At 39.0% G+C, this 21,825-nt stretch overlaps 1 protein-coding gene and 1 non-coding gene across 2 annotated transcripts in view; one reads left to right on the top strand and one right to left on the bottom strand.

The window, feature by feature from the left end:
* Nucleotides 1-21,825, bottom strand: part of LRMDA (leucine rich melanocyte differentiation associated) — a 1,136,435-nt gene that overhangs the window by 306,303 nt on the left and 808,307 nt on the right. The window lies entirely within an intron of this gene.
* LOC112423911 (U6 spliceosomal RNA) lies at nucleotides 1,426-1,527 on the top strand. The gene has a single exon (XR_003014517.1). It is a non-coding gene; the product is annotated as a U6 spliceosomal RNA (small nuclear RNA).

The following is a 21,825-nucleotide window of genomic DNA, read 5'->3' as shown; positions in this document are numbered from 1 at the left end:
ACTGGTGGTAAAGATTTCAGTCACTGAGAACCCAGGTGATTCCTGATTCTAGATTATAAGCATTTGAAGGCTTTTGGTTTTCTTTAAGAAATGGAGTCTCATGTTGTTGTCCAGGCTGGAGTACAGTGGCATGCACATACCTTGAACTCCTAGGCTCAAGTGATCCTCCCACCTCTGCCTCCTGGATAGTTGGGACTACCAGTGAATACCACCATATCTGACTAATTTATTTTTTATTTTTTTAGAGACAGGGTCTTGCTATGTTGCCCAGGGTGGCCTTGAATTCCTAACCTCAATGATCCTCCCACCTCAGCCTCTCAAGTAGCTGAGATTGCATGAGGCTTGTTTTCTAATTTTATTGCCAACAATTTTGTTCCCCACTAATATTTTTCCTTCTCCAACAACTCCATAAACCTATCAAGATGGCTCAAATGTCATTCTAAATTTGTTTTTTAGTCATAATCCACCTGTTGTGCACATGTGGCTCATCAACGAGTTTACATTATGGGTTCATCCTGCAGAAATGTTATCTATCTTTATAAGTGTGTGTATAAAAATGTTTTTGCACATATGACTTTCAAAAAATATGTAAAGCAAATATTTAAGGTTCAACTTGCAGACTCATTATTGAAGGTATGTGTGTTGCTTTTCAAGGCTTACGAGAAGTGAGTATAAATAACAATAAACCTAAGTAGAAATGCCTAAAGCTAATTATCTCCTTGATACTATGACCTAAGCACAAGAGTGTAGTCAAAGGCTCTTATTTTTGCATGTCCAGTGTTAATTCACTCTTCATTTCATAACAACCAGGGTGTCATTTTTTTTTTTTTAAGAACCAGTGCTTTCCACCTTTCTTTTCATATGATTCTGATGGACCTGAGCCCAGTTCCTGGTAGGAGGTGTGGGTCTGACCCAGGTGATTAGTTCAAACATTGAAACACAAGCCGGCTGGGTGCAGTGGCTCACGCCTTTAACCAGCACTTTGGGAGGCCGAGGCGGGTGGATCTCGAGGTCAGGAGATCGAGACCATTCTGGCTAACATGGTGAAATCCCGTCTCTACTAAAAAATGCAAAAAAAAAAAAAAAATTAGCCAGGCGTGGTGGCAGGCGCCTGTAGTCCCAGCTACTCAGGAGACTGAGGCAGGAGAATGGCATGAACCCAGGAGGCAGAGCTTGCAGTGACCTGAGATCACGCCACTGCACTCCAGCCTGGGCGACAAAGTGAGACCCTGTCTCAAAAAAAAAAAAAGAAGAAGAAGAAAAAAAAGAAAAGAAATGCAAGCCAATCCAGCCAATAAAAGTCAGTCTTCAAATTTTGTCTTGAACTATTGGAAACAGCTCTCTTTCCAGTGGGGTTGCTAAGCTGGCAAGAAGTAATCCATTTGCTGATATTGGCCATCTTATCAAAATTTATTTCTTAAAAATGCTCACTTCAGTGGTACCTATACTTAAATTATAATGATACAGAGAAGATTAGCATGGCCCCTGCACAAGGATGGCATATGAATTTGTGTAGTTCATATATTTAAGAGAAGGAAAAGGGTGCAGAAAACATACTTAATGAATTAATAGCTGAAAACTTTCCAAGTCCTGGGAGAAAGATAGACATCCAGATCCAGGAAGATCAAGGAACTGCAAATAGAGTCACTCCAAACAGGTTTTCTTGGAAGCACATTATACTCAAATTGTCAAAAGTCAAAGACAAAGATTGAATCCTAAAAACAGCAAGAGAAAAGCATCAAGTCACATATAAGGGAACCCTCATTACATTAATAATGGGTTCTCAGCAGAAACCTTATAGGCCAAGAGAGAATGGGATGACATATTCAAAGTACTAAAAGAAAAAAAAATGCCAGCCAAGAATATTATACCTAGCAAAGCTATCCTTTAGAAATTAAGGAGAAATAAAATCTTTTTCAGACAAGCTAAAACTAAGTAGATTTATCACCACTAGATTGGCCTTACAAGAAATTCTCAAGGAAGCCTTACATCTGGAAAATAATAATCACCATCATGAAAACATGCAAAAAATGGCTGTAAAACTCGCTGGTAGAGACAATACACAAGGAAGAAAGAGAAAAGAAGCAAGGCAATACACAAAAGAAAAAGAGAAACCTGTCACTACAGAGAATATCCAAGTGCAAAATTAAATAATAAGTGAGGAAGTAAAGAACAAGATATACCAAACAACCAGGAAACAATGAATAAAATGACAAGAGTAAGTCCTCACCTATCAATAATAACCTTGAATGTAAATGGATTAAATTATCCAGTTAAAAAACATAGACAAGATGAATGGATTTAAAAAGAAAAAGATCCAATTATATGCTGTCGACAAGAGACTCACCCTCACCTCACATGTAAAGACATCTATAGACTTGAACTGAAGAGATGGAAAGATATATCCCACACTAGGAGAAACCAAAAGCAAGCATAAGTAGCTACACTTATATCAGTCAAAACACACTTCAAGTCAAAGTTCTAAAAAGAGATAAAGAAGGATATTATACAACAAAGGAATCAATTAAGCAAGAGAATATAAGAATTATAAATATATATGCACCAGAGCACTGATATATATATAAAACAAATTATTAGATCTAAAGGGAGAGATAGACCCCAATACAATAATAGCTAAGGGACTTCAACACCTTACTCTCAGCATTGGACAGATCATCTAGAAAGAAAATCAACAAAGAAATGTTGGAATTAAACTGCACCAGAGACCAAATGAACTTAACAGACATTTAAGTAACATTTTACCCAACAGCTACAGAATACACATTCTTATCAGCAGATGCAACATTCTCCAGGATAGACCATATGTTACGCCACAAAACAAGTCTCAACAAATTTTGATCAATCAAAATTATATCAAGCATCTTCTCAGACAACAATAGAATAAAACTAGAAGTCAATAACAAAAGGAATGCTGGAAACTGTACGGATACATGGAAATCAAACAACATACTCCTGAACAACCAATGAGTGAAGGAAAAAATTAAGAATGAAAAGGGGCAAATGATCTGAACAGACATTGCTCAAAAGAAGACATACAAATGGCCAAGAAATATATTTTCAAATACTCAACATCACTAATCATCAAGGAAACATAAATCAAAACACCAATGAGATATCATCTCACCCCAGTTAGGATGGCCATTATCAAAAAGACAAAAAATAACAAATGTTGGTGAGGACAGTGAAAAAAGGGAACTCTTTACACTGTTGGTGGGAATGTAAATTAGTACAGCCACTATGGAGAACAGTATCAAGGTTCCTTAAAAACTACAAATAAAACTACCATATGATCCAAAAATCCTTCTACTAAGAATGTATATAAAGGAAAGGAAATCATCATATCAAAAAGACATCTGCACTCCCATGTTTATTTGAAGCAGTATTCACAATAGGCAAGATATGGACTAAGCCTAGGTATCCAACAACAGAATAGCAGATAAAGAAAATGTGATATATATACACACAAAGGAATACCACTCAGCCATAAAAATAAATTAAATCCTGTCATTCATGGCAACATGGATAAAACTGGAGGATATTATGTTAAGTGAAATAAGTCAGGAACAGAACTAACTAAACACCACATGTTCTCACTCATATTGTGGAAGCTAAAAAAAGATGATCTCATAGAAATGAAAAGTGGAAGAGATAATACAAGAGGCTGGGAAGGGTAAAACAAAGAGAGGGTTAGGGAGATTTGTTAAAGGATGAAAAATTACAGCCAGAAAAGAGGAATAATTTATCATGTTAAAAAAAACATTGTAAATGATTACAGTTAACAATAATATATTATATCATTCCAAATAGCTAGAAGAAGGATATTGAATGTTCCCAACATAAAGAAATGAAAAATGTTTGAGATGAGGGATAAGCTAATTACACTGATCTGATCATGCAATACATTATACGTATTGAAACATCAATAGGTATCCCATAAATATGTACAAGTATTATGTGCCAAGTAAAAAAAATACATTTAATTTAAAAAGGCTATATGAACTACATAAAAAAGTAGAACTGAGACAAAGTATGCAGATGGAAATTACTGCCAATGTTACTTGAATACCTGGAGATAGCACAACCCTTATGGGTAGGTGGTAGATTATTCACAAAAAAATGCTGCAAAAATTCCTTTTCCCTCTATATATTCTTCCCTGGGCAATGTAACCTTACCACTCTTCCATCAAGAGGTAGAGTCTTGTTCTCCACCCCTAGTGTGTGGACTTGGCCATGTAACATGTTTTGTCCAATGAGTCATTAACAAATGTTATGCAAGTAAATGCCTAAAAGGTACTTGAGCATGGAGTTTTCCTTCTCCTGTTAGGGGAACCTTTCTCCCACCACATAACACGCCCAGGCTAGCTTCCTGGAAGAAGAGAGATCACATGGAAAGCTATTCCAGCCATCTCAGCTGAGCCCCAGACATGTGAGGAAATTTGCGACCATACAGCCCCAACTGAGTCAGTCCAGAGAGGAAGCATCCAGCCAACCCACAGGACTGTGACCTTATATATAGCTAATATTTTAAGCCATTAAATTTTGAGGTGGTTTGTTGCAAAATAAAAGGTAATTAATAAAGTATCAAATTATATATTTTTTTAGCAATTTGAATTGTTTTATCATCTGTAACCAAAATAAAAATAAAAATACCCAATGCTGGCCGGCCGTGGTGGCTCACACCTATAATCCCAGCACTTTGGGAGGCTGAGGCAGGCGTATTACCTGAGGTCAGGAGTTCGAGACCAGCCTGGCCAACATGATGAAACCCCATCTCTACTAAAAATACAAAAATTAGCTGGGCATGGTGGCAGACACCTGTATTCCCAGCTACTCAGGAGGCTGAGGCAGGAGAATCACTTAAACCTGGGAGCCAGAGGTTGCAGTGAGCTGAGATCATGCCATTGCACTCCAGCCTGGGCAACAAGAGTGAGACTTTGTCTCAAAAAAAAAAAAAAAAAAATACCCAGTGCCATAGCTAGCATATTTGATACCCAGAACAGATAATTTTTAATAACCCCTTCCTCCGTAAAACAAAATTCTTTTCAGTTATAATCATGTAATTAGTAATTATTATTTTTTCTTCATTTGCTTTTGTTTTGAAATAATTAACAACTAAAAAGAAAATTAAATTTTTAATGTAAAGCTATTATTCAAATATATTTGAGTTATTCATGCATAAACTTAAATTTGCAATTACCAAAGAAAAAATAGTACACTTCATGGTTTGTATTTTATTGTTTTAAATATTAAGTACAAGTAAATGCTCCAAGTAGTCTCACTGAATGACAGAACTAACTCAAGACCTGTTTCTTTATCTCTCAATCATTTTTCTGTGACTGCCTAGTTCAAATATATTGTTCAAACGCAGAAATACATGCTACTAAGGTTTTAGAGATACTGACTGTGATGTGATCTCTAATAATTCCAAACCACTATGAATTTATAGCTAAGTTCATGTATGCTAAGGCTTCCTGGAGAGCTAGGAGTTCTCCAGATTAACTCCATGTAGAATACAATGTGTCTTAAAAGATAAACTTTTAACTGTGTTAAAATGTAATAAACATTAACAATAATAGTCATTATTTTCAAATACAACAGAACTCCTGGCAATTATTTAGACTGACAGCTTTTTTCCAGAGACGAGTATTTTTATCACTTTAATTGCCTGAATTGCCAGTACATGGTGATAATAGAATATACATAAAATTTTAGTTGGTTTTATTATTGTTTCAAAGTTTTCTACAAACAATGCATCCCCTCATTGTCTGTACCTGGAGTAGACCACTCTCGTCCCCCTGCCCTTGATATGCCACTGTGAATAACACTGGAAATAAGTTTCATTCATGTTGAGAATGATATTCTCCAAAGGACTCCGTCTGAAGCACAACGGAAGTGTTTAATGAATATGTTTGCATGTGGGAGAAAATTTCCAGCAAGATGATTTCAATATTGACCTAAAATTTCCAAGTTTCCTAGAAAGAGAAATGAAGATCATTGATGGCTTTAAGCATTTCAGCACAGTGACCAGGTAGAACTAAGTTTTCATTGGAAGAAAATGCTTAAATAGTCTTCACTGTGATACTCTATTGCAATTTACTGTAAAATCCTTCTAATTCCAGAAAATTATCATGGTTCTCTGGACCAAGACAAGCCAACAAACAATAACTTATTTCCAATTAATTTCCAATTAATCATACACCCTTTAAGGTGAGTTCCCTCTTTCAGGATTCAGGTAAAGCCCCAGATTTTCTTGAGAGAGCTAAAGATATTACACAATGAGTCATAGAATTAGAAGAATGAAACTGATCACATGATGCCATTGATCTATATAAACCTATTCCCATTGAATGTCCATTTGACTTGACTACATATTTTATTCATCTGCTTTATAGCTGGTCGGTTGTATCTTAGTAAATTCAATCCCCTTCAGACTGAAACATATTTTATTCTCTCCAATACGTGCCTTTCTGCTACATTTTATTCCATTTGGTATACTTCCTAATCAATTCTTTTGTGAGCTTCATTTCATTCAGCACAATGTATCCATTGTTAGGATTTATTTCTTTCAGAATGATTTAAATCTATTTTGCTCGACGCTGCTTTAAAGCTACTATATGCACTATCAATTCCCATCCACTGGGCCATGTGGTCTGGTTCATACTCCATCTTCTTGGTTGAGGAAAGATGTACTTTCCTAGCTTGGTCTGATATGAAATGACGGTTGCTTTTTATCTATCCTGGCAATGGCTGTGGACTGAATAATAAGAATGATATGTAGCCATGTGTACGAATGTCAGTGTATTACAGGTACCCAAGGTTGAGATGGGTAACAGTGGGCTCCTAATATCCTTAGAATGAAGTCATCCTTCAGAATCTATGCTTCTAAAATTCTAGGTATCATTTCCAACAGAGGAAATGCAACACACAATCATCAAGCACTCTCGTAAATCCTTGCTGACTTAAAGGACAGCGGAAGGTTGCCTTCTTTGGTAGTATTAATTGTAAGTCACTTTTAATTTTGGTTGGCCCCAAACTTTATGTTCTTTCTTAGTCTTCGAAAGTTCATTTTGCACCATAAAATTATTTTATTCTTCATAGAGAAAAAAACAAAAGTCAATGAAAGACATTTGATTTTAATGACCTTTTTAGTGACTTACCTTCTAATTAATAGAAAACTAGAAAAGGTCTGGGGGAAAGCCCAAAGAGGTGAACGAATAAAAGAACAAATCATGTTGCTGGATATGAGCAGATCAGTTAATTTGAAAGGCTGAGTGTAAATAGGGAAAGCCTGGAAGGTTAGTCTAAAAAAGTACGTTGAGGTCAAGGTTAAGTGGACTTAGAAGCCAGGCTAAGGGTTTGTGGCTGTATCCCAAATGCGAGGAGGAGGTCTTGAAGGTTTTTGAACAGGGAGTTGACATGATACAAGGACATTGTTCCTATAAAACTGGTCCTAACTTCCTAAAATAAAAGGAACTTGAACTAAACACATGGTGATGGGTCATCATGCCCTGAATGTGACAGTGGAGGAGAACACCTTGTTCAAAAGAAAGGTATTTCCAATAGAGAGAGGGGAGAGAAGAGGTGAAGAGGGAAAATCCTTTTTGGATACCAGGAAAATTAGGCAGAAGTGCATTTAGTGAACATATTTAAAACGTAGCAACATAATATATATTATATAGCAGAACAAATGCCAACATGATCAAACTTATAAAATAAAAAGATTGGTGGTATGGAAGATATGAGACCCCTAGGAGAAAGTGACCGTGCCTAATTGGAGATAACTTTGCATATTTTGGAACACAAATATATGAATACTCTTGATTGGGTTTGCTTTATTTTTAAGAGACTATAGCATTTCAGTATAGTACAGTACAGTACAGTACAGTACAGTATAGTATAGTATAGTATAGTACAGTACAGTATAGTATAGTATTTCCACAGATATTGATCCTAATAGGACATGAAATTCCAGAAGGAAGGATGCTACTAAAAGTGAAATTCTGAGTATATAATTATGAAAACTGACAACAAGGAAGGTTGGGGAAGCTTGAGGATGGGGAAGCAGTGAAAGAAACCAAACTAGTATAATTGTATGGGGCACATTCTATGAACTCAGATTTTAAGAAGTCACTTATGAAAACAATGCTCAAAGGAAGAAAGTAAGTCTACTGTTGGAAAATGGTTTTTAAAAAAAGAAATCCCAAATGACAGAGAAGAGGCAGAATGATTAAAACTAAGCTCTTGTTTTGTCATTATTTTCTCCATCATGAAATTATATCTTTAGGCTAGACTGATGAGTGAAAAGTAAAAAAGAAAAAAAAATGAAAGAATGAGGCCCTAGAGAGCTTACAAGACAGGAGAAGCCTGGTCTCTAGACCTATACAAGTAGTATCTTATTTTACGATAGCAACAGTAAAATAATTCTTATAGATCTGATCATGGAAACAATATTACTAATATTTGAAAAAATAAAGATCAAAAGCAAATTTGGGCAAATTTCATATTTTTGTTGATTTTTTTAAGGAGGAACAAGATTCTAAAAATAATAAGACACTACAATTGTGAAAAATTATATTAAATATATGATATATGAGCAAGTTGAAAAGATAGTAGCGATTTGTAAGAGCTAGTACACCTTTTTACCTAGAACGAGTAAGGCCAAATCAATCTCTCTCTCTCTCTCTCTCTCTCTCTCTTCTCCACTCCCTTTCTCTCTGTCTCTCTCTCTCCCTGCCTTCTAGCTCTTTTAGAAATAGTTATTCAGCTGGTAGATCAGTGAGACCATAAACATTATACATTGATTTCAATAAGACATCTAACAAAAATCCCCCATGATATTGCTTTGCAACAAATAAAATAAATGAGATGCAGGTCAATTCATAGCAGATCAATTAACTACACCCAAAAAAAAAAATGTTGATCCATGAATCAATGTCCTTAAACCTACCCTCAGGACTCTATCCTTGCCTCCAGATTGTTGAATAAAACCCAGAAATCTGTGTTCTAACAATAGGCTAAACCCAAGGACCCATAATACGCAAAACGAAGCAAAAGTACCCACTTAGATCTGAAAACTCAATTTCCCAAGCAAGGGATGGGAGAGTTTTTCTGGGCAGTAGCTTAAAAAATAAAAGCCCAGCAGGCACTGGTTGACTCTGAGCTCTATCACAATAACACGCGACAGATGCCTGGCCTCCCTGGAAGTTGCCCCACTCATACACAACCGTCTGCATGTCCTGGGTGGGATGTGGGATGAAATGTTTCTTCCAATCCTCAGGTTCCACGACTCTAACATCAGTATGAATCCCCGCCTGGTGACCTGTGTGTGTATTGCTAAACAATCGCAGAGGAAGAATCGCAGAAAACAAAGGCGATTACAAGTGTTTCTAAAGCCACTGATTTTATCACAAGCCACATAAGAAACCTTCCCAATATCTGCTAATTACCAGAAGGTACTGATCCTCCAGTATCTAGCAGTAGGGACACACACCCCAGCTGACCAAACCATGAGTTTAAGACAGGCAGAAAAACCTAACATCTCCCTGCCATGACAAAGGCAACTAGAATTGCCAAATCCTATACACAAAACATTTAATTTATAACAGTTAAAACCTGGCCTCTGACCAAGTCCAAAAGAACTATGTCTTATTTCACTTGCTCTTGAATATGTCTCTTTCAGAGATAAATGGCTCTGCTCTTGGCCAGTCCTCCCCTCTGTGTGGTGTTTTGTTTAGCTGGGCTTATGACAAGCCAAGAGTTGATGCATCTGCTTGAATGTGTAATTTACCTCTCTGGTCAACTTAGCTTTTTTTTCCTTGACAATATTATGTCAAACAATCACATCACAACTGGCTCTGATCTCTTTGTTGTTAGCTAATAAATTAAAGAGTATTTATTATCTGCAATCCTTTTTTCCTCTTTTAATGGTGACACATTTGTGGTGAATTACAGGGCAGCTTTATAAACTAGGCTCCAGGCCAGTCTCAGGCCCTGCGTCCATGTGAACGTTCCTTCTCCCGGTTGGCCTCCCAGACTGGTGGTAAATCAAGGCAGCTGTCACAGCACACTAAGTTAGTGTGCGTCATTGGGGAGAGCAGGAAGCGTTGGGGGTATAATTCTGTCCATCAAACTAATATGTTATATCAGTAGCTTTGTAATCTTCTGCCATAACTTATGGGAAGTGACACCTAAGAATTCACTTTGAAGGCAATGTGTTTCTTAGACTTTAAGTCAAAACAGACCCGATTCACAGCAACAGTTCCTCTGTTTACATGAGTGGATTTCTAGTGCCAGGGAACCAGGTCCCTATCAATGTGGCAGTATTTAACACGCTCCACCACCGGCTGGATTCTGTTTACAGCCCTCAGGGCAGGATTTGTAAACTTTTCAAACAGGGTTTCTTCTCTTCTTTTTGTTACCCTTGCCTTAACCTCCAGTAGCAGGATAGATAAACATGCTCCTTGAATGTTATCATGACAAAGCAAACCTCTGACAGACGGGAATGAATGGGTGACCCATTTCCCTTGTCCGGTCCCCTTCAACCTTTGTCTTGACAAATGTGGGAAATGGCTCTGGAGGACAGAAGAATACTCACAGCACTATGATAGCAGTGTCAGCTTTGTGCTGTTGCTAAATGTCCACAAGGTACTTAGAAATGACGGGAGATAACCTTCAATGGACAGTGTGCTTTTCTAAGTCGTGACATCAGTGTGACCAAACTTAGACCGTGCGTCCTCTGAAAGCAATGCCTTATTTTCTAGGATTTGCTGTTGGATTGCCCCTGTCTTCCCCCTTCTCTCATCCTTGGCTGTTTTTCTCAGCAGGCCAATGAGAGAAGCCCTTTGGGGAAGATTAAGTAGTTTTGTGAGCTGCCATCTGATGGAAAAGAAATCTACAAGAACTGTTCAAAGGAGCTCTTCCTCCCCCAGGCACAAGACTAAATATGCACAGTAAAGAAATTTGAAAAATGCCTGCCCTTGCCATCCCCAATACCACTTTGATTGATAGCAGAGAGGGTTTGCTATGATAATTCTACTTTGACAGGTCCCAGGCATAAATCCCACAAAGTTGTTGCTCTAGTTTGACAACCTTGGAGGGCTCCAGTTAGGAACAGGAAACAGGCCTCTATTTTTCACCCTCAATGCTCCTTCAGGTGCAAAGAAAAGATCGTATGGAAAAAATAAATTCTTATCTAAGGGGGAAACCAAATTCAAAGCAGTTTTAGTACTTATTCATCAGAAAGAATGTCCAATGGAGAAAGATGTGACCTCAGTCCTTGTCCTTCTTCAAACTTAAATTTAAATGCTCCAAATACAAGATTTGAAACCTATTCATGATGAGAAACGGATACACTTTTTTCATTTTTTGGTTCTCCAAAGTTATCTTAGTATTCTCCTTCAAGGTCAGTCTAGAAATGTACCATAACATTTTATAAAACTCATTACTTACAAATGAAAGTACATACACATCCTAATATCCATAATTTACCATCAAAAGCTTGCAATGTGCCACCCGCTGTAACTCATTTTATCCACTCAATTCTCATAACCACCTTAAATGAGTAAAGTCTCAATTTATAGGAATGCAGTTAAAAAGAGAGTCAAACTAATGAATTTTTTCCAGGATACATCTTTCAGTCTTGCTTCACAAAATGCCAGGGGATCTTTGGCAATCAGTGCACCTTCCCTCTCCCCTTCTCCAGCTGAAGAATGATAACTCAGCAACGAGAACCCTAGTCATGAAATCATATTCAACTGTGTTAAATGAAAAATTTGTGGCTGAGTGAGGTGGCTCACACCTGTAATCCCAGCACTTTGGGAGGCCGAGGCAGGCGGATCACCTGAAGTCAGGAGTTCAAGACCAACGTAGCCAACATGCTGAAACCTAATTACTACTAAAATTACAAAAGAAAAAAATTAGCCGGACGAGGTAGCACATGCCTGTAATCCCAGCTGGCTGAGGCAAGAGAATCACTTGAACCTGGGAGGCTGAAGTTGCAGTGCGCGAAGATCGTGCTATTGCACTCCAGCCTGGGCAACAAGAGTGAAACTGTCTCAAAAAATAAATAAAAATAAATAAATAAATAAATAAATAAATCGTGGTTTGCTGTAAGTTAACTAGGGAATTAAATTAAACAGAACCCATTCTCTAAGCATTTTAGTTGATCTACCTGAAAATGCAGTATTGTGATCTATTAAAAATTATTAAGTGATCAAACCCAAGAAAATATTTAAAAAGAAGCAACACTTTCTATTTCTTTAAAATTTTTCAGAAGGTTCCAATTGTCTGCCTCTTTGAATGTGAGACACAGTTTTCTCTTGGCTGTAGGATTCCATTCTAATATTAAGAAAGGGTTCATAAAACTCTAATACCATAAGAGTGGATTCCTCCTCCTTCATGGGTGCCATCGGAGTTCTGCAGAAAGTCTGCACCTACTGAGAGCCGCCAACAACAGGGAAGAAAGAATCCAGTCTTGGAACACTCAGTAAAAGTTGGTTTTTTAATAGGACTAACACAAGGACTTCACCCTGGATCATGAATTGAACCTCCTTTTCTAGGGTCAGTATTTTATGACAAAAGCATCTCACTGAGAATCTAGCCACCCGCTAGGAGTACTGAAGCATAGCTTTGCCAAGAAAGTCGGTGAGGAAATCAAGAACAGAAAACAGCAAGCCGCCCATAAAAATGGGGAGTAGTATCTGAGTTTTTTAAGTCACAGAGCAGCTTGAGCAAATCTCAAGAAAAAGAAACTTGCTACATAATTCTTTCTCACTCCATTGCCCCTCTAAATAGCAAACAGGATATGAGTCCTTGTAAATATCTATAAATTTTCAGGGAGAAAAACAAGTCTGATCTTTGTGTACAGAGTTCTAGGCTGGAAGGAACATGGTTAGATTTCTGTTTCCCTTAGAGGAAGATGCCAGAACAGCATTTTCCCATCAAGTGTTGATAAGAAAGGCATTTAGCATTTCATACGATGAGGCTGCTGTGAGTGGGTGGTATGACATGATAAATTATGGTCAATGCCATATTAAAAATTACAGGCCCTTCCACACATGCTCACTCTGTTTTCAAGCCAATGATATGTTATCCGGCACAAAGCCGTCCGCTGTGGCAGATGTGACAGAGATGTTCCTCTCCCAGAAAAAGTTTAGAATTCTCCAAGGTTTAGAGGTGATGGCCATCTTTGTAGTCCATAAGCAAAAATTAAACTGAACTCAAACTTTCCGCAAATGTAGCTCTGCTTACGTCTGACTTCCCACCTTGATCCATGTCCTTCCCTCAGGCATTCAATCTACTTCTCTGAAATATAAGCACAAAATCTGGGGCTAGGAAGGCATTTTAAAATTAGAAAATCATCTTCATCCAACCCTAAAGAGGCATCTCTCAGGATGTTAAGTTATGTTTTTGACGGACTCTTCAGAGACTCCCAAAGAGAGAGCTTGCTCTTGAAGAAGATGAGGCTGGTGAAGTATTGGCTAGATAAGTTAAGGAACTCTGAAAAACCTGACATGAAGTCAACAATTGCCCAGACCAGGGTATCTCAACCTCAACACTATTAATACTTCGGACTTGATCATTTTGACCAGATCATTCTTGGTTGTGGGGACTGTCCTGTGCATGGTAGGATGTTCGGCAGCATCCCTAGCCGATATCCACTACATGCCAGTAGCATACTTCTGCCCTGGGGGTACAAAAATTAAAAATGTATCCAGACATTATTAAGTGACTCTTGGGAGTCAAAGTAGCTCCTAATTGAGAGCCACTGTCCTGGACTATTGGGGTAAGGTCATTCCACTGAATCTCTGCAGGCCACATGCTTTCCAATGAAGACGGCTGGATTCACAAGCATATATGGAACCTGTGTCCTTTCCCCATTATTTGAGGAAACATGATACGACTGCATATAACAATACCCTTCCACTTAGACATTTTAGCAAAAAATGCAGGTGCCTTCACTTTGGTCCAGGGAGTCTCTGCTGGGATGACTTTTGTCTGCTCCAAATATTCTCAACCTCTGGAAGGTACCCCAATCTCTTTACATGGCAGTCTCAGGGTATCAAAAAGAGCGTAGGGCCCCACATGCAGACACTTTCTAAGCCTCTGATACATTCATGTTTGCTAATGCCCTACTGACCAGAAGAAGTCACAAGGTCAAGCCCCGATTCAAGGGGTGGGTAGAGAAACTCTACTCTTGATAGGAGGAATATTACAGACACCTTGCTGGACAGGGGGCCGGGGGGAATCATGCATAAAGGGATGGAATAAAAGTAGCCATTTTTAACAATCTATCACACTAGGTGAATGGATTTCATAGTAAGTACTTTTCTAGCCAGAGTATTCCAGTTTTATCCACAGCTGAATCTCTCAAAAGGATCTATAATTATTTTCCAAAGAGCAAATGTGTTTGGTTGTCACAGAGGCCCTGGGCTCTGAAATGGTTTGCTCAGTCTCCTTCAACTAAGCTCACTCCACAGGGTTTCATGGTTAATAGCCAGACTACCTTGCCCAATGTTAAGGATGTTGCCTCAAATTCTGAGAAACCCCAAGACTCCCTCACTTTTCTCCATGCCTTAAAGACAGAAAAATGCTTTCAGTACAGCATTGTGGGGAAATATCAAACTAGAAATCAGAAAATGTAGTTTTGTATTTTAACCCTATAACCAGTCATCTATTTAAGTCACTTTATTTTCTCCAACTCACAATTTCTTGATATGCAACACTGGAAAGTTAAGCTATTCTGGGATAGCTGTGGCAAGAGTGAAGAGTAAGGGACAGAGGAGGTAAGACAAGATAGTCACTGGAATCAGTGAAGCTGGCTGGTATAAAAGAACCTGCAGAATACATGCTCTGTTAATGGCATTTAAATCCACTGTTTTCACTTAAAATATTTTAGCCCAGGATCTGACTGCAATCTGTGACTAGTTACTCTCCAAGACCTGACCTGGCTCTGCTGTTTGTAGCCTCTCCCCTTTTGTATCCCCTCATCCCTTCGCTGCACCCATCTTTGTTATGCAATTATCTGGTCCACCTGATCTTTCAGGACAAGAGACACTCATGTGCAATGCAAAGACAGAGCACAGGCACTGGTCTCTTCCTTCAAGCCATCTTCTTTCAATCCCACACACCCTTTAAAGTGGGATTGCAGTTGACAAAGCTCTTGCTTTTACATAAGCAATGCCAGTTGGACTAAACCAGGGCCATAATTCTGCGGCACTCACTCCTATCTGTGCTTCAAGAAAGGTTGCAGGACCTAACACTCTCAGACCCTATTGCTGTCCCACAGTCAGCTGTGGATTCGTACGGCTTTCCCTGCACCCCTGGTTCCAAGCACTTGCTTGGCCCAGGGGAGACATGCTCCAAAAATATCTGCCTTCTAATGATCCCTCCATTTTAGAGAGAATTCTCAGGAGATTAGAATGCAGAAGAAAATAGGTTGTTAGCCATGAGACATGAGAGGAGGTGTGGGAAAAGCCCTGCAACTACTGCAAGGTCCTACCATGAGCTGGTAAGAATCTGCATTAGAAACCTGATCTCTGATGTGACCACAAGGTTATTTCCATACAGGCTTTTTGAGTTTCATTTCCTCCCTTCAGTCAGCCAGGACCACTTCAAACCAAACTCATCTCTCCTAATGAGCCTACTGTGGGCCCTGCGTTCCCTTATTTGATGACTAGTAACACCAGCAGTACCGCATGAAACCAATCGGGCTGGATTGGAATCCTGGCTCACCGCTGGAAGTCCAAAGGCTGTGAACTTTGGTAGAGTTTCCAAGTCTCTCTATGTCTCAGCTTCCTCATCAGTGAAATGTGGACATGGGATCATGGTGATAATTGAGAAAACAATTGTAGAGTCTTTAGTATTTGGCATATATACCATGTAATACATGTTAGCTGCTATTATCGTATCTCTAATTTTTATATTGTTGATAAAATAAAATTGTTAACTTGTCTCACGTATTCCCTTTATGCTAGTTTTATTTGTTTAATTAGATAATATGTTCAAGAACAAGAATGATACATAGTTCTCTTTACCCCCATCCTCCCCTCCTCCACTGCTACTTCCCATCAGCCCAGTGCATTGTATACAATGCATGCCAGAGCTGTGATAGTATAAAGGCAGGATGCCAAGGCAAAGAAAGCACAGGCCCTCACACAGACATGTGTTCAATTCCTGGCTCTGCTTCTTAATAATTTAGTGACTTTATCCAACTTACCCAACATCTCCAAGTCTCAGGTTGATAATGTATAAGACAGGGGTAAAGTGATTGCCTCATAAGATGGCTGTGAATACAGAACCTTCCCAGTAGGGAGCTCATCATGGGCATTTAAAAAATGTCTATTTCCTTCCCTTTCCTTGCCTCTCACCATCAATGAATTGATCAGAATATGCTCGAAGACATGGGGAAGCATACATGAAAACTGGCCTCAACATAACAGACAATGGGAAGTGGGCTAATGTCCCAAAAACCAACACTACGACCTTATAACAGGACCATGCCCCCAGGCGCTCCCCTGACTACTTATTCCCAGACCCTGGATTTTCAATACCATTTAGAGATGGCAAAACTGTCATTAACACAGGTTCCTCAATAGGACCAGGCAGTGGAGGTCTCAAGTCTTTAAAACATGTCTGGTTTTCCCCTGGATGATGGATGAAGCCCTGGATAGTGTATAGAAGAGAATATCCAATTTTCAAAAAAATTTTTTCCCTTGTTGCCTTCCTGTGATTCTCCTCTCCCCAGCCATGCCAAACAAAATACGTGTGCTACATAGGTGGACACTGACCTCATGGGGATCACTGTGAGTTTTCATGGAACCATTGAATGCTAGTACTGAGATGTACGGCTCCACAAACCTCACTGTGAAGTTGAAGCCTCGGAGAAGTTAAATGACTGGCTCAAAGTCACACAGCTAATCAAGGACAGAAATGAAGCCAGACCCCAGCTCTGCTAGCTCTTAACCAGTGTTCTTTTTCTCATCATTCTCATGCCTCAGAAGAATACATGGTTCTGAAAACATTTATTAAATCAGTCATGCTCTAAATTCCCACACTGACTTCCCCAGCCTGTATTTGGTGGGATGTAATCAATCACGACTTTCTAGGCCTAAAATCAATGAACTAAAGACATCCAGCAAAAAGTCATTTACATTGGCTTCTTTCTGCAGCCCAGAGTATTATACGCCCTCCCTTCACATGTGTTGTCTCTTCTCCATGGCTGGGAATGTACCCTGAGACCTCCTTGTGTGAAGGAAACAGACCCCAGCTGGCCAGCCACACTGCAGCTACAATGTGGACTTCAGCTGCTTCTCTATAGGGCCGCATTCAACGAACTGCACTTGAAAAACTTTTAATATCTACATGGCTCTCACCCAAATGCCGCAAAAACACCAGCTGTACCATGCTTTCTCCTCTAATTTGACAGTCCTAAGAACAGCTCCTGAAGAATGGAACATTCTTCAGGGGAGGGCTGTTAGTTTTGCAGACATTTTAGGAGGCGGAGAAGATGAAAAAGATTTCAAGTTGAAACATCATGTAGGAAAATGGGTAGGAGGTGATGGGAGAAGGAATCTGATGTGTACTGAATGCCTGTCATGTACCAGGCACTGGGTCAGGTGAGCTTTCACGGTTCTCATGATACTGAGAGACAAGTGTAATAACCCAACTTTTACAGATGAGAAAACTGAGGCTTGTAAAGATTAAGAGTCTAGCCCAAAATCATATAAGCAATTTATTATAAAACTGGTATATTTGTTTCCCAGGGATCTTGCACCAAACTACCATAAATTTGGTGGCTTAAAACAACAGAAATCTATTCCCTAACAGCTCTACATAACTCCAACCTCTACCTCCATCTTCATATCTCTTCTCCATTAATCTCTCCTCTGGGTGCCTATTGCAAGGACACTTGTCATTCGATTTATAGCCACCCTGGACTATCCAGGATGATCTTTTCTTGAGATCCTTAGTTACATCTCCAACAACTCATTTTCTGCTGAAAGGCACATTCACAGATCCCAGGGATAGGACGGAGCCCTATCTTTGGGGGGGGTGGGGGCTACCACTCAACCCACTATGGCAAAGTTTTCATCTCGGGCCTGTCTTACTCCACAGCTCATTTTCTCACTGCACTGTCAGATTATTTCCTGCCCTTTCCTTTACCTGCTTTCTCAAGGATGACTTTGGCCAAGTTAAAGGTTCCCAGGTAGGCACAGCCACAGTACAGAGAAACACAGTCATGAATTTGTTATCCAGAAAGTTTGTGACCAAGTGAAAGCTTAAGTTCCCCTTATACCTTGCTCTTCCTCCAAAAATCAACAGGGAGAACTGTCCCAAATACCTTGCCATTGCTTCTAAACATCAAATGATTGACTCCTTTTTATAGCTCAGCCCTCCTTTTGCAAGAGTAAAAGAGCTAGCAGGTGTCAACATAACCTACAGCCACCCACTAATAAGTTTAAGATAAAAGGCCAATATATTTAAATAAGATTCAGACATAATGTAATAGTATTTGTTACCAAGCCCCATCTAATTATATCAATCTTTTATTACCAGACCCATGAGTACAGGGAACTCTTATTATAATTTCTCTTTATAATGATCTCTTCACTATCTGACTCCTCGAACTCTGTAGTAAATTACTCATCCACTGGCAATCATGAGTAAACAACAACTCAATTAAGAATTGATAAATAAACAGTTCACTCCGAGGCTTGTCGTGATACGGACGGGAGAATCACTGGGCACCTGCCAGCATGAGCTTGGCTGGGAAGTTCTGAGGTATGGATGGGTTCTCTAAGGCTGTACTGCTTCTGCTGTTTATAGGAGATGTTCTGGCTGATGTTTCCTGCTCCTATCCTGTCTTTGGAGGTGGAGAAGGATTTATTCCAGTGTCTTCTCTGGGTCTAAATGTGGAAGAGCTGCTCATCTTATCCTCACTCTACTACATAGCATCTCATATCTGAGAGAAAACCAGTAGGAAAACAGTAAAATGCAAGAAATGTGGCTCTGCCACATCAAACAATGAAGTACAAGAAACCCTCATATATGTCAAGATGTAGGATGACTCGGTGTTGTATGGGTACACAATTGTTATCCGTTGAGTTGTATCCCCCAGAAAGACAGGTTAAGTCCTAAACCCCAGTGCCTCAGAACATCGGCTTATTTGGAAATGGAGTCATTGCAGATGTAATGAGTTAAGATGAGGTCATGCTGGAGTAGGGTGGGCCTTTAACTCAATATGACTGGTATCTTTCTAAGAGGACAATGTGAAGATGTAGAGAGGAGAGAGTGCTATGTGAAGAGACAGAAGGAAAAGACAGGCATGTGGCGACAGAAGCAGATATTGGCACGATGCATGTATAAGTGATAGCACACCAGGGATTGCCAGCTACCACCAGAAGTGGGGAAGAGGCAAGAGAGGATTCTACCCAGAGTCTTTGGAGGAGCCTGGGCCCACTGGCACCTTTATTTCCCATTTCTGGCCTCCAGAACTATGAGAGAATAAATTTCTGTTGTTTTTAAGCCACCCACGTTGAAATACTTTGTTATGGCAATCCTAACACACCAATGCAATAGTCAGTAGTCCTGGCGACTCAAGAGGCTGAGGCGAGAAGATCACTTGAGTCCAGGAGTTCTGGGCTGTAGTGAGCTATGCCAATTGGGTGTGTCCACATTAAGTTCAGCATTAATATGATGACCTCCCAGGAGCGGGGAACCACTGGGTTGACTAAGGAGGAGTGATCCAGCACAGGTCAGAAATGGAACAGGTCAAAACTCCTGTGCTGATCAGCAGTGGGATCTCACCTGTGAATAGCCATTGCACTCCAGCCTGGGCAACATAACAAGACTGTCTCTTAAAAAAAAAAATGTATTGCAATAAGAATAATCAAGCCAGCATTTGGTAAGCATTGTTATGCAGCCAAAACTATGCCAAGTATTTTATAGGCACTAGCACAATGAATCTTCACAACTATCCTGTGAGGTTAGTACTCTTATTCTCACTTTACAAATAAGGAAACAAGGTTGACTATGGCCAACAGCCCCAAAGTCATGAAGCTGGCGAGTGGCTACCCTCTCTGTACTAGAGGCATACCCTTCAGTCTCTAGGACCCCACACTGTAAGCCTGGTGAGGGCAGGGGTCAGGCAGTGTTATTCACCAGGGCATTCCCCAATTGTAATGCTGGAGCCCAAGGGCTCCTCTGCTACAGGTACAGAGGATGAAGGGAAGCCTGTGCTTACATGGGATCCTCAGCCTCCCACTTCCACTGCATCTGGAACCACTTCACATTCGCATTTCATACAGTCAATGCCCACAGAAAATATTTTTCAAACCACGTTATCTGCTGTGAGAGAAAAAGATTTCAAACAATTACTATATGGAGGAAAATTCTTCATAGCAGAATTCCAGGTAATGGATACAAAGGGATGATAAAATTAGAAAATTATTCTCCAACATATAATGAAATAATGGACTTAGGTCACGGTCATCAAAAAATGCTCAAACACTAGGTAAAAGGTTGGTTGGGAACTTTACAATGGAAGAATCCAGCTGATTCTTCCTGTACCTAATGTGTAGCTGTACCTCATGTGTAGTCTTTTATCCCTCACCATCCACCCACCCTTTCCCCCAGTACCCCAAAGTCCACTGTATCATTCTTATACCTTTGCATTCTCATAACTTAGCTCCCATTTATGAGTGATAACATATGATGTTTGGTTTTCCATTCCTGAGTTACTTCACTTAGAATAATGGTCTTCAATTCCATCCAGGCTGCTGCAAATGCCATTATTTCATTCCTTTTTACAGCTAAGTGGTATTCCATGAGGTATGCGTGTGTATGTGTGTGTGTGTATATATATATATCACATTTTCTTTATCCACTCATTGATTAATGGGCATTTGGGCTGGTTCCATATTATGCAATTGCAAATTATGCTGCCATAAACATGCGTGTCCAAGTATCTTTCTCATATAATGAGTTATTTTCCTCTGGGTAGATACCCAGGAGTGGGATTGCCGGATCAAATGGTAGATCTACTTTTAGTTCTTTAAGGAATCTCCACACTGTTTTCCATAGTGGTTGTACTAGTTTACATTATCACCAACAGTGTAAAACTGTTCCCTTTTCATCACATCCATGCCAACATATATATATATAATATATATACACATAGATATATTATATATATACATATATAATATACATACACAGATATATAATATATTTTATATTATATATAATATATATTATATATAATATATATTATATATATTATAATATATATAATATTATATATATTAATATGGCCCTTCTTGCAGGAGTAAGGTGGTGAGTGAGAATATATGATGTTTGGTTTTCCATTCCTGAGTTACTTCACTTAGAATAATGGTCTCCAGTTCCATCCAGGTTGCTGCAAATGCCATTATTTCATTCCTTTTTATGGCTAAGTAGTATTCCATGGGGTGGGGGGGGTGTGCAGTTGTGATTTGCATTTCCTTGATAATTAGTAATGTTGAGCATTTTTTTTTCACATGTTGGCCATTTGTGTATCTTTTTTGAGAAGTGTCTATTCATGTCCTTAGTCTACTTTTTGATGGGATTGTTTTTGCTTTGTTTTTATTTTTTAAAATTTTCCAGCTATATTGAGATATAATTAACCAATAAAACTGTATATAGTGTTTAAGGTGTATAATGTAATAATTTGACATAACTTGTATATGTATATATACATTATATATATGTATATATACATAAAATGTAATGATTAGCACAATCAAATTAGTTAACACACCCATCACC

This window comes from Macaca nemestrina, chromosome 9 (genome assembly GCF_043159975.1).
Source record: "Macaca nemestrina isolate mMacNem1 chromosome 9, mMacNem.hap1, whole genome shotgun sequence".
Lineage (NCBI taxonomy): Eukaryota > Metazoa > Chordata > Mammalia > Primates > Cercopithecidae > Macaca > Macaca nemestrina.
This window is presented reverse-complemented; position numbering and strand designations above follow the sequence as displayed.